The 13,602-nt window shown below is 36.6% G+C and overlaps 1 long non-coding RNA gene across 1 annotated transcript; it reads left to right on the forward strand.

The window, feature by feature from the left end:
- Positions 1-11,981: 11,981 nt before the first annotated feature.
- On the forward strand, positions 11,982-13,373 carry LOC134647095 (uncharacterized). The gene is made up of 3 exons (XR_010096804.1): positions 11,982-12,076; positions 12,249-12,280; positions 13,202-13,373. It is a non-coding gene; the product is annotated as an uncharacterized LOC134647095 (long non-coding RNA).
- The last annotated feature ends 229 nt before the right edge of the window (positions 13,374-13,602 follow it).

A 13,602-nucleotide genomic window follows, 5' to 3' on the forward strand; every position in this document is an offset into this window, starting at 1 on the left:
CATCAGCAGTGTCAGTGTTCTTTATCTGTACTCACAAGCTTATCTCCAACCTGTGAAATGCAGAATAACTTGTAGCCTTTAGCTGTCACAGGTGTAGATGCCACTGTGGTGATGGGCTCAGTGTTTGCAGGTGAGGTCTGGGTTTAAGAGCTTTTAGTCTGGTTGGTGGATGGATGTGTGTGTGTGTGTGTGTGTGTGTGTGTGTGTGTGTGTGTGTGTGTGTGTGTGTGTGTGTGTGTGTGGTGTCATTTGAGGATCAGGGATTTCTGTTGGAGATCAGCTTCAGGCAGAAATAACTGCCAACAATATTACCTGACTATTTTAAGAGTTTGTCGTGCTAAACGTGTCTCTAATACAATCCATTAAAAAAAAATGAGGTTGACTAAATTTCCGGGCACAAAGGAAATGACAGGCTGAAGTGAGGAGTTTGGTTGTGAGCTCGGCTGTAGTTGTGAGAGCGGCATCAAAGTGCAAGTTTCTGTAAAATGTTCCCTCCTGTTTCTGCTTCATGCTGCTAATTATCCACCCTCCCCTTTTCAATGTGTGAAAAAAGGCCTGAAAGTAGATCTATGGACCTTTTTTTTTAAAAGAAAGAAATATTTTGTCGAGTATTTGATATATGAAGTTAAAATGTCAAAGCAGTCATTATATATGTTCAAACCGGGGTGGCCCTGGCCCCTTAAGTCAAACTTTTAGAAGTGGAGAAAGAAAATAATAGATTACCCCCAAACTGAATATGGACAAGATTTAATACATTAGCTGAAAAATTGGCTGGAAAAGGCACAAATGACATGATAGATTTCAGGTCTTGTTCGCTCTTTCCCTCCATGCTCTGTTTGTGCGCAAACTCACACAGCACTAGGCAGAGACCCCCACTCACCCTCCCCCCAGCTAAACATCCAATCACTATAAGCATGCAAATAACCTGGAGTCAGGTAAGCAGGGCAGAGCAAAGTTAAGCAGTCGTCAAAATCAGCAACTGGGTTGGGTTAGAATATATTTAATATAGGCCATCTAATTAAGGTAAATGTCATGTTTTTAATTGTTAAAATATGATGAGGAACATTTTATATTTTGGTGTTTTGTTTTTCTGTTTTCCCCCTGAGGGATTGTTACCTTAACGTGGTCAGGGGGTTGGTGTGCCTCAGTGACTCTAAAAGCTAGACCAGCAGAAGCTTAGTCTTCAGGTGGGACACCCAAGATGGTCAGGTCTTAGGGTGGAGGCCTGACAATCCAATCACATGACAAAACCAGTTATCCAGAGCACCCCACCCAACCCTTTCTATTGCCACCATGTGCCCCCACTACATTTCTGTTTGCCCCCTCATATATGCCTGTCTAGAACTGGCCCAGGTTCAAAATTTGAATCATAACTTTTTATACAAATCAGAGGCTGTCGAGCACAAGGCCCACATTGATTTGACGTGACATGACCCTAAATGCTGTATATGCAATATTAAAAACCAAACTGTGTCATTGAATCCATACTTACAGCGAGTATCAACAGTTCCTCTGCCGGGTTTGCTTTCAAAGTATCCGTTGAAAACAGTCACCTATAAATACAGATGTTTATTCATAAGAAATTACACCATTATAATAAAGCAGTCATAAAATAATCATATGCTAAAAAGTAGGATGATACAAACCTCCACTGTGTATTCTGTAGAGTAGCTCAGATCCTTGAATTCAAACTTACAATCTGCTTTATTCTGTTTGTTTTCACCACCAGGATGAAGACGTGCTATGAATCTTCTATGTTTGTCTGGCCCTCTAATGTTGCCTCCATGGTGACACTCTACTTTAATCACATTATTCTCTGGCACAGTTACAGTCACTTTAGAGGGCCCGTCGGGTACTGTAAGGAAATGAAAACAGGGATCATAGTTTTAATATTAATTTTTATGTCCATCAGCAATGAGACAAAACATGTGAAAGTAAATATGTTTATGTTTGCAATGTTAAAACAATTCATAATAGAAATTATGATTTTTGTATTTAAATGATTATTGAAGAATTAATTTTTTGTTTTCATGAGAATAAGACTCTGAATCAGCGCTGCTTAAACGACTGAACGTCTATAATTACTGTTACGTTTCTTCACTGATGACTCAGCAAGTTTCAATGTTCACTGTAAAGTTTCAGAGTCTGATTTACAAAATGCATTTTCTAAGTTAATATGAGGGATGCTCTCTGTTTCATGACATTTATCTTAAAAGAACATATAAATTATATTAGTTATGATTTGAAAAATAACATTTGTTTCAAATCCTTGACTAAAATAAATGAGCTCTTGAGTTTATTTTTCTTGAAAACATCATTTTGTAACTATATTTTCTGGAGTGCTGTTCACCACCATGTTCACCAAAGTCTTCATGTTGTGTTTTAGAATGATATTAATAAAAATAAAGCTAAACAAAGTTTGATTTTGATAAATTAAAGATACAGATTTTGTATTATGTAGCTGTGTTGTGTTTTGTTTGGTAACTTACCTCCTGGGTCAGTTTTCAGTGTAACTTCCTCTTTAGTGGAAACTGTCTTGCCGTTGTATTTGGGTTGGACTCCACAGGTATAATCAGTGAATGCTTCGAGTTCAGTAAAATCACAGGTTCGTCTATCAGACTGAAGCTCTGTGTTTCCTGTAACATAATGTTCATGAACTCTTTGTGGTTTTAAATCAGCAGGTCCAGCTAAAGAGACTTCAGGTGACTTTAGTTGACCTGCTGGCTTTAGTAAACACGACAACGACATGAGCAGCAGACTGAACATAACAGGTTGGAGATCTCAGTATAATAATGCAGTGACATATCATTATTTTGGATCATATTTCATGTGTATACTCATAATTATTACAAATGTAATCGGTGTTATATCTCAAGCAGTTACCTTTTTTAGCTTCTGTGAAGCACTTTGTGATTTTAATCTCAAAAGGTACTATACAAATAAAATTTTACTTACTTACTTTACTAAATTATTAGCTGAAAATACTAAAAATTTTCTATATTTCCATGATCAAATAAGCCCCCCCCCCCCAAAAAAAGAACAAAAACAAAAACAAAACACCCCCCCCACACACACACACACACAATGAATTTTAATATAAGATAATTATAAAATGTAAGTGAATCTAAATGATCAGACTTACCTTTTTTATCATTGCGAGAACAACTGCAGTCATATAAAAAATTGTGAAGGACATCGTTACATTTCTCACTGGTTGTTTTCCAGCTCAGTTTAATGGAAGTACTGGTTGTTTCCTTCTCCAAGTTTATTGTAAGATCTGTTGAAACAAACAGTAACAGTGAAGCACCTGTTAGTTTGTGTCACTTCAAACTATCTGAGGAGGAAAAGCTTTGATTCCTCTGAGGTAAATTAAAGATCAACACACCACAGTCAGTGTTAAGGTGGACGGGTGGAGTTGTGTAAACTGTGGGGATGTTGTTGATGAAGATCACACCAGTACATCTGTAGTTTCTGAAGGGCTCCAGCTCAGACAGCTCCAGTTTGTTCACCTGACCAGGTTTGTCTTTTTCTGAGGAGAAACGAGGACATCTTTTTTATAACTCAGTGCACGCAGCAGTTCAAATGCAGAATAAGGAATAGATTCACAAAGAGGACAAAGCACTCAGTCCTCTTACGCCAGAAGATTAAATTGACTCAAATCCACTTACCTGAACAAGTGTAATAAACTGAGAGTTTATTACACTCTGATATCATTGGTAATATTGGTTGAATTTCTGCAGGAAGTCCAGTGGAATGACTTTGCTGTATTTCACTTGAATTATATAAATCTGTGGAAATATTTAAAAAGGCAAAAGATAAGATAAGATAACCTTTATTAGTCCCACACGTGGGAAATTTGTTTTGTTACAGCAGAAAGTAGACAGTGCAAAGTTATATAGCAAAAATGAGAGAACACTGGAATACAGAATAAGAACAAGATACTGTACACAACTGGACAGAATAGAATAGAATAAAATAAAATAATATATACAATAGGATTTAGCTCTAAAAGAATTTGAATTTCAATTTAAGGTAAAAGTTTTTGTACGAACCAACAATGATGTTTGTGGTGATGTTAAATGAAGAACAGTTTCCTGAAGTGAAGGTTGTTTCAAAATCAGAGCAAACGTCTCTGTGTTTGACACAGAAGCTGTTACTGTCACTGCTGCACTGATCAGCTGAAGCTACATTTGGTGCTGATATTGAAGAGCTGATGTCCCAGTTACTCTGGTAACAAACACATCCATTTATGCTGCTTTGCCCTGTAATGTCCGTCTCACCTGAAACACACAAATGATGCACAAATATATTTGATATCAAGTATAGTTTGTTAAACTACAAGAAGGTGAAAAACAAAAAAATATGAATTATTTGTACTCACTCATTTCTTTTGTTTCAGTTTTACTTCCAGTGCTGTCACAGGGTGTTTTATTGCCATCACTGTGAATAAATGTAACTTTATGCTCATATTCAGTACAGGGCTTCAGGTGTTGGATGTTGTGTTGACCAGAGCTCTGAAAGTTGGCTTTCTCTTCAATCACTCGTCGACCTCCTTTAACAATAATGTTGTAGTCACCAGGGGGGGAGTTCATCAGGTTAATCTGCAGTCCAAACTGGATGGGTGTGACAGTGTAGGAACCTGAGCACAAAATCAAAGAAATTGTTACATTTTGTTCATTAACATCAATCAGCTGCTGAAATGTTTCATCTCAGTCAGTTTGTTCATGCAGATGTTGACCACAGTCCAGCGTTGGCTAAAACTAAAACACAATCTTTACACTCGATAGAAACATAAAGTTTCACTAAGTAAGAAACGCTCGACAGCATCACTAGTGTTTGAAATCAGACGACATCTTTAAACTGACACTCACACTTTGGAGGCTCAGGAGTCGTCTCGGTGGCTGAAACGATGCATTTAAATGAGATCAGAAAAGAACAAAATCATTAGTTTGTGATTATGTAGCATGAATGTGCAACAGCTCAGAGCACCTTACAGGTACTTGTAACTCAGCAGCGCCGTGTTCTTTGTTTATATTCACATGAATGTCATCACTGTATAATAAAGAAACGTCCAACCTGCAGTGGGAGCTGTCACTGTGGTGTCTGTAGGTGAGGCCTGAGAGTCAGATGAGTTGCTGGGTGGAGTGGGTGTGAGTGAGGTCTCATTTGAGGTGCTTGCAGGAGGATTCAAATTCAATTCAGTTTTATTTATACAGCGCAAAATCACAACAACGGTCACCTCAAAGTGCTTTATATTGTAAGGTAGACCCTACAATAATACACACAGAAAAAAACCCAACAATCATATGACCCCCCATGAGCAAGCACTTTGGACAGTGGGAAGGAAAAACTCCCTTTTAACAGGAAGAAACCTCCGGCAGAACCAGGCTCAGGGAGGGGCGGGGCCATCTGCCACTCAGAAAGTGTTAGGTCTGCACTCGCAGGCCTCGCTAGCTCAGAGACTTATTACCGTGAACAAAGCAAGACAATCAGAGCTCAATCGGTTTTTACTGCAAGAGAAGCCCAATCAGGATCAGGATCTCCAAGCTCCTCACCTGATCCCAGCCAACTTCAAACTCCAGCCTTCCCTCACAGCCTCTTATTCAGTAAAAACACAAACACCCCATTGTAAAACCCATATGGTGTGTCATAAAAGCTAAGGCACTGTGTGTGTGTGTGTGTGTGTGTGTGTGTGTGTGTGTGTGTGTACGCATGTGAGTGTATGTGTGTTTGTATACGTGTGTATAAGATAAAGGTCTAATCATCTCTTACTTTACTCAGATTGCACAGAGTGTATATTTGTTAATAATTTGAATTATTTTGGATAAGGATAAGTGTAAGATAATGGGTAATTTCAGTTTTTACTTTATAATTTTGTTTAGCGTAATATTTACAGTTAAATTGTATTTTCTTTGCTTATTTAATTTTTACGTACTGTTCCTTTAATACATTGCAACTGTGCACGGGGGGAGCGTTCGCGACTGGCAGTGCGGAGTAACGGGGCTTTAACTAGCTGTGGAGTCAAACAGTTTTCTTACCGTGTTTTGCAGTGTACAGGAACATTCAAGACTGTGGAAATAAATGTTTGCTGTTTGTTTTTCAACTACAAGCAGACTTTGTGGATTATGTTCAACTGCACAAGGACACGCGTATGGCCCGTATGACCCGACTACCAGCTAGTGCTTCCGCGGTAATAACGTGACTTCCTGGTTACAACCGTTTAACAACATCTCTAGTCATAAATAGGGTCATCTCCCCTCACCCCATATGTGGCTTAACACCTTTAACGGTCGAACCATATACAAGCATAGGTGAGCCCATAAAGGACAGGAAGTGAGCATTCCTTACCAGGTAAGGAAACCAGAATTTTACATGCAAGTGTGCCTCCAGTTGGAAACTGTAGCTAAATAGCTTTCCCCAAAATCCTACATTCAAGGATTAACAGAAAAATATATAATCATGCAGTTCAAGACAAGGTTTACAAATTTTAAGCACAACAATGACAACTTCTAACAAAATCACTTTATCAATTGGAGAAAAAGAGTCTAAATGAACATCAATGGTACTGAAAGTAGCTGTAGATAATATTACATCTGTGGGATGACTATTGGTAATTTTTTCTCTAGTGATTAAAATGTTATTTGCAAAGAAGTTCATGAAGTCATTACTAGTTAACGTTAAAGGGATGGTTGGTTCAACAGAGCTCTGACTGTTTGTCAGCCTGGCTACAGTGCTGAAGAGAAACCTGGGGTTGTTCTTATTTTCTTCAATCAGTGATGAATAGTAAGATGTTCTGGCTTTGTGGAGGGCTTTCTTATAAAGCAGCAAACTATTTCTCCAGGCTAAATGATGATCCTCTAAATTTGTGACACGCCATTTCCTCTCCAGCTTACGAGTTATCTGCTTTAGGCTACGTGTTTGAGAATTATACCACGGAGTCAGGTACTTCTGATTTGAGGCCTTAGTTTTCACAGGAGCTACAGTATCCAGAGTCGTACGTAGTGAGGAGGTAAAATTATTAACAAGATGTTCGAACTCTGTTGGAGTAGTGTTCAGGTAGTCAATTGAGTCTAATAACAGATTAAATGCAATGTTGAGGCTGTCATTTTTAGCATCTACATGGATGTTAAAATCACCCACAATAATTATTTTATCTGAGCTGAGCACTAAATCAGATAAAAAGTCTGAGAAATCAGAGAGAAACTCTGTGTAAGGCCCAGGTGGACGATAGATGATAACAAGTAAGACTGGTTTCTGAGTTTTACAGCTGGGGTGGACGAGGCTAAGCATCAGGCTTTCAAATGAATTAAAAGTCTGTCTGGGTCTTTGGTTAATTAATAGACTGGTGTGAAAAATTGCTGCCACACCGCCCCCTCGGCCTGTGCTTCGAGGTTTCTGGTAGTTAGAATGACTCGGGGGTGTTGATTCATTTAAACTAACATAATCATCCTGCTGTAACCAGGTTTCTGTAGGGCAGAGTAAATCGATTTGTTGATCAATTATCAATTATTAATTCAATTGTACTCACGGAGACTTGGAAGAGAGAGACCTAATGTTTAATAATCTACATTCACCTTCCACAAATCGCCCCGTCATGCCCTTTCACTGAGTGCATTGCTGCCAGCTTCTCCATAACGCTCTCATTATCCCACAGACAAAGAGCGATGGGCTGTGCCACGTCGCAACTTTTTTGACAAAAGTTAAAATTGTTTGTCTTGTTTTTTAGTGGAAGATCCAGATTTCAATTACAAATATAATGTTCTTGATTCATCTTGCTATAGTTAAAAAAAGTGCCAGAGCCTCTTTTTTCTCCCTGGGTATATTAACATGGCACAGTCCAACAATGGTTCACTGTTTCTATGATTTTGTGGGAAATCACAAAGCTCATGTTCACTGCTCCATCCAGGTTGGTAAAAAGTTCCTCTCCAGGTTTGCTAGCAAAGGTTCAGCTGTTTGTTCCTGTTTGCTCATTTTCTCTGTATTATTGTACAGCAGCCTGTAAAACACACTGAGGCAACGGCTGTTGTGAGTTTGTGCTATCTGAAAAAAATAAATGTTGAATTGAAAAAAAAAATTTAATCATATCCAATGCTTATAATCAGAGCTGAGTGGTGAAGTGGACACATTATAAGTGTTTCACTATAAGTTATAAGTCAACGTTTTGTGTTGTGAACCAACGCCGTTTTTATCACAAAGAGACGGAGACACAGAGCTGGTCTGGTGTAGAACAGTTTTAATCTTCTGTAGTTTCTTTATGACGTCGTCAAACACAATCTGTATCAAAGTTTGATGTTTTATTAAAGCTCAGTAAAAGTCACCACTTTTACAGTTCTTATCTGAGGTTTGGGCAGGAAGAAAGTTCTGAAATTAAGATGGAAATGGAGTCGGCCCGTGCACTTTTTATTTTATTTTCTTATATTTTTCTTTAAATGTTAGTACATTTATCTCACACTTTCATCTTCAAACATCATCAAAAATCTGATTGCATCTGCGATATTTTGCAATACCACCTTAAAATATAAATATTTTCCCCATATTATACTATAAATTACTTTATAAAACAAAAAATGCAGACAAATTACAAATATTTTTACTGCACCACGTTCTGCATCAGATTTGGTATCAAATAATAAACTGTACTCACAGTTTGTCACAACAAGGATTCCTGCCCAGAGCAGCAGGACGCAGAGACAGAAGGCTGCCATATTCAGCGGTTGAGCTTCATATGTGTACAGAAATAAGTGCAAACCACAGAAAGATATTCACACAGAAGCTGCCCCTCCTCTTAATATACATGCTGAAAAAAAGAACCACTGAAACTTTAAACATTGCATCTACTTTTTTCATATGAAGCTTTGAAACAAATGCTGCGTGCTGTGCAGCTCAGTTTGTATCTCAGATTAAGTTTGACATCATTCCAGGATGTTTTCCACCTGATTTTAGTTTGACCACAAGATTTTACTTTAAAGAAGAATCTAGCATCTTTAATTTTTAAAGTTTAAGAGAAAAAAATCTGCTTTGTCCTCTAAAAAAATGTTGACTTTTTAAAAATCAGAATATTTACTGTCGCTGACTATGCAGATACAGACACGGCCTCCTCGACCAATTAGATGAGGAGTTACAGGTGTTGTGGGCTCACCGGAAGAATTAAGGGTGACTGAAGCACTCAGACAGTGTCACAGACTGTGTGGGAGTGGGAAGGAGGGCCGGAGTGCAAACACGGAAGGAGACGGAACCGAGTTTAAACACAAGGTGAACCTTTTATTATGGCTTTGACTTTATTTGACAGTAAGAGCTGGAATATTTCACTTGTAAGGATCGCCATCTAGCTGTTCCATCATAACTGTTTGTATGTTCATCCAAGTATTTGTTTCTGCCTAAAAGTAACTGAACTTATGTAGACATGCACTGAAAATTAGTCTGTTTAAATTTTAATAACAAACTCAATGAAATCATTGAAATACTTATTGTTTAGTAATAGAACAGGTGATTATCACGAGGAGGTGACTGGAGAGTTTTCAGAAAGATTAGATTTACACTTATGAAAGAAATATTACTTCAGTTAAGAAAAAAACTGCAAAGCCCCAAAATGTAATTTTACAGTTTGTGTTAAAAAAATAGAAACAACTTCAAACACAGTGTTTAACTTTAATTTCCTGCAGGTGGTAAAATGTATCAAGTTTGCAGGAACAGCAGGTTTGAATAGAATACTAGTGAGGTGACATTTATCAACACACAGTATAAACCCAATATGACCAGGGGCTGTGTCTGTCAAAGCCAATGTTAACTTATGTGCAGATAAGGTTATTAAAATAATACATACAGAAAGTATCAACATGTTCTTTTATCAACTTTCAAAGTATCCATTTACAGCATATTTTGTTCACTGTAAAGTTCTGGAGAGTGTGATATGCAAATGTTACACTGATGTTTGATATCAGGGAATGAATTCTGTTTAGTTATAATTAGTCACACTGATAAAACAGCATCGTTCATTTAAATAAACAAGCACTCAAATTTTTTATGAAAAAATATTTTTGTAGCAATCTTTTCTGTAGTAGTCTTCACCAACAACTTTTCAGTGTTGTGTTTAGGAAGTTATGAACAAAAACACAACTAAACACAGTTTTCTTTTAATAAATAAAATGCATAGATTTTGTATTATATAGAGCAGGGGTCTCCAATCCCAGTCCGCGAGGGCCGGTGTCCTGCAGGTTTTAGATGTGTCCTTGATCCATCACAGCTGATTTAAACAAAAAAATGACCTTCTCAACATGTCTTGAAGTTCTCCAGAGGCCTGGTAATGAACTAATCATGTGATTCAGGTGTGCTGACCCAGGGTGAGATCTAAAACCTGCAGGGACACAGGCCCTCACAGACTGGGATTGGAGACCCCTGATGTAGAGCTTCAGCCTGACGGAGGAACGTGTGATTTTACTGGACTAAAACCACTGATTAGAAATTTATCTTATCCAGTTTATCCAACCCAAATACAAGGGCAAAACAGTTTCCTATAAAAAGGAAGTTACACTGAAAACTGACCCAGGAGGTAAGTTACCAAACAAAATATTCAGAATTACACGACACAGCTACATAATACAAAATCTGTACCTTTGATTTATCAAAATCAAACTTTGTTTAGCTTTATTTTTGTTAATATAATTCTAAAACACAATATTAAGACAGTACTCCAGAAAATATAGTTACAAAATAATGTTTTCATAAAGAAGAATAAACTGAAGAGCTCATTTATTTTAGTGAAAGATTTGAAACAAATGTTATTTTTCAGTGTGACAGTCTTGATTATAATTAATGTAATTTATATTCTTTTTAAGATAAATGTCATGAAACAGAGAACATCCCTCATATTAACTTAGAAAATGCATTTTGTAAATCAGACTCTGAAACTTTACAGTGAACATTGAAACTTGCTGAGTCATCAGTGAAGAAACGTAACAGTAATTATAGACGTTCAGTCGTTTAAGCAGCTCTGACTCAGAGTTTTATTCTCTGGGATTTATAGAAATTTGTCAGTTTGTTCATTTGCTATACTCGTTCATATTATTGTGGAGGGAAAATGTGTTTAATATTAAAAGATAACTGAAGTTCATTCACATGTTTTCTGCTTTCACACAGTTTGTTTTTTAAAGTTACATATCTGTAAATAAAATGTAAACTGGGCTCCATGAAAACAAAATGATAAATTTATTCTTCAATAATCATTTAAAGACAATTTTAAAAAAATCATAATTTCTATTATGAATTGTTTTAACATTGCAAACATAAACATATTTACTTTCACATGTTTTGTCTCATTGCTGATGGACATAAAAAATAATATTAAAACTATGATCCCTGTTTTCATTTCCTTACAGTGCCCGACGGGCCCTCTAAAGTGACTGTAACTGTGCCAGAGAATAATGTGATTAAAGTAGAGTGTCACCATGGAGACAACATTAATGGACCAAAAGAAAAAAGAAGATTCATAGCACGTCTTCATCCTGGTGGTGAAAACAAACAGAATAAAGCAGATTGTAAGTTTGAATTCAAGGATCTGAGCTACTCTACAGAATACACAGTGGAGGTTTGTATTTTAGTATATTAATATTTTATGGCTGCTTTATTATAATGGTGTAATTTCTTATGAATAAACATCTGTATTTACAGGTGACTGTTTTCAACGGATACTTTGAAAGCAAACCCGGCAGAGACACTGCTCACACTCGCTGTAAGTATGGATTCAATGACACAGTTTGTTGGATAAATCAGTTTACACGTTACACACACACACACACACACACACACACACACACACACACACACACACACACAGGAAAGTGAACCCAAAGCCAGCGCTCGCTGTACTGTTCACACAATGAAATAAAGCATAAATAACTTCAGTGTGCTGGGTAACATAACTTCTTTGTATCTTGAATATTAAAGCCACTGTTTGATATTGTTTGAACCTGTTTTCAGACAATGACAAAGCTGTCATTGGTTTTTTGATCTTCCTCATATCCGCCGCTCTGCTTCTGGTGGCCTGCGTGTGCTACAGGAAGCTCAGAAAGCGTAGGAGGTAAAGGCCTGCATCCAACATCATTAGTTTATATTCATCTGTTATTAATGATAAAACTGTTTGTTGTAAATGAATTTCAATTTATTATAGAGGACATTTATCTATGGTGATGAGTTATATTCGGTTTTTACACAGTGGGATGTTAACTGTTAAGTAAATCTTCTCTCCACAGTGACGTGGATGAAAATGTGGCTCCGGAAGCAAGTATGTAGATATTTAGCTGCTGTTACCATGAACTATGTAAATGTTAATACTTTGGTACATTGTAACTATTTGTAGTTGTAAAGAGTCTTATATTGGTTTAAAATTATTTTTTTTATTTTTTATTTATTTTATAATTGTGTCCTTCTGTTTTAAATTCTCTTTACCTTCATTTAGTTTCAGGAGTAGTTTTGCTTTCAGTCTCGTTTTTATTGATTTCAAATATTTAGTTTGAATTTAGTTTTTAGTTGTTAATTTTTCTCTTTTTAATTATTACACAGATTTAGGAAATATAGGTATAGATAATTTGATGTTTCCATAAAAACACAACTCTTTGTTAAAGCACTTCACTCACATAAATCTAAAAGTCCCGTCTTAAAGCATCTGTACCAAAGCCTCATCAGGTTTGTTGTGTTTTCCCCAAACTACAAAGACTCAAACTGAGACCATTTCCTGTAAACCAAGAGTCTCTGACTCGTCCTCGAGAGCTGCTGTCCTGCAGCTTTTAGATGCATCCTAAACACATCTGCATCAAATGAATGGTTTGTTATCAGGCCTTTGCCAAACTTGATGGCATGCTGAACAGATAATCCATCCATTTGATTCAGCTGTGTTGGAGCAGGGATGCATCTAAAAGCTGCAGGACAGCAGCTCTGGAGTGGGACATCCCTGCTGTACATTCATTTTATTTTAAATAGTTTCAACAGGTCACAACATTATTTTAGTTGGTTTGATTTTGCAGATATTTTTAAACTGGCTAACTAAAATGTTTCATCATACCGTGTTAATTTTTTTAGTTTAGTTTTAGTTACTGTAAGTATAATAAAACTGGTTGCAGCAGAAGTTGCAGGAGTTATGTTTCATAATCGTGCTGTGGTTTGATGCTGTGTCATGTTTATCGTTGTTTCCTTTGTCTTATCACAGTTTACATGAACACACGACCTCCTGGGTGGCGTCATAAAGAAGCTCAGTAACCAAGAACATCGCGGAGCATCAAACTAAATCTCCATAAACTCTTTATGTTTATTATTTAAGTTGTTCAGTCTTCATTTGGTCATTTTTCCATTTTAGCAATAAAAAACTACTTATTTTGTTTACATTAAGCCCAAAGCTCCAATATGATGTTTTTTTAATTAAATAAACTATTAATTATTGAAATAAACATTAAAAATGCACTATAAAAATTTATGTGTACAACGTTAATAAATATCAATATTTTGTTTTGTTTTCAGTCACCGTTAGATTGCAGGTAAATAAATGTAAAGATAATAATACATAATAATATATGAAGGTGTTGTTGATTATTTAACATTGTTCAGATTTAC

This window comes from Pelmatolapia mariae, linkage group LG17 (genome assembly GCF_036321145.2).
Source record: "Pelmatolapia mariae isolate MD_Pm_ZW linkage group LG17, Pm_UMD_F_2, whole genome shotgun sequence".
NCBI classification, from domain to species: domain Eukaryota; kingdom Metazoa; phylum Chordata; class Actinopteri; order Cichliformes; family Cichlidae; genus Pelmatolapia; species Pelmatolapia mariae.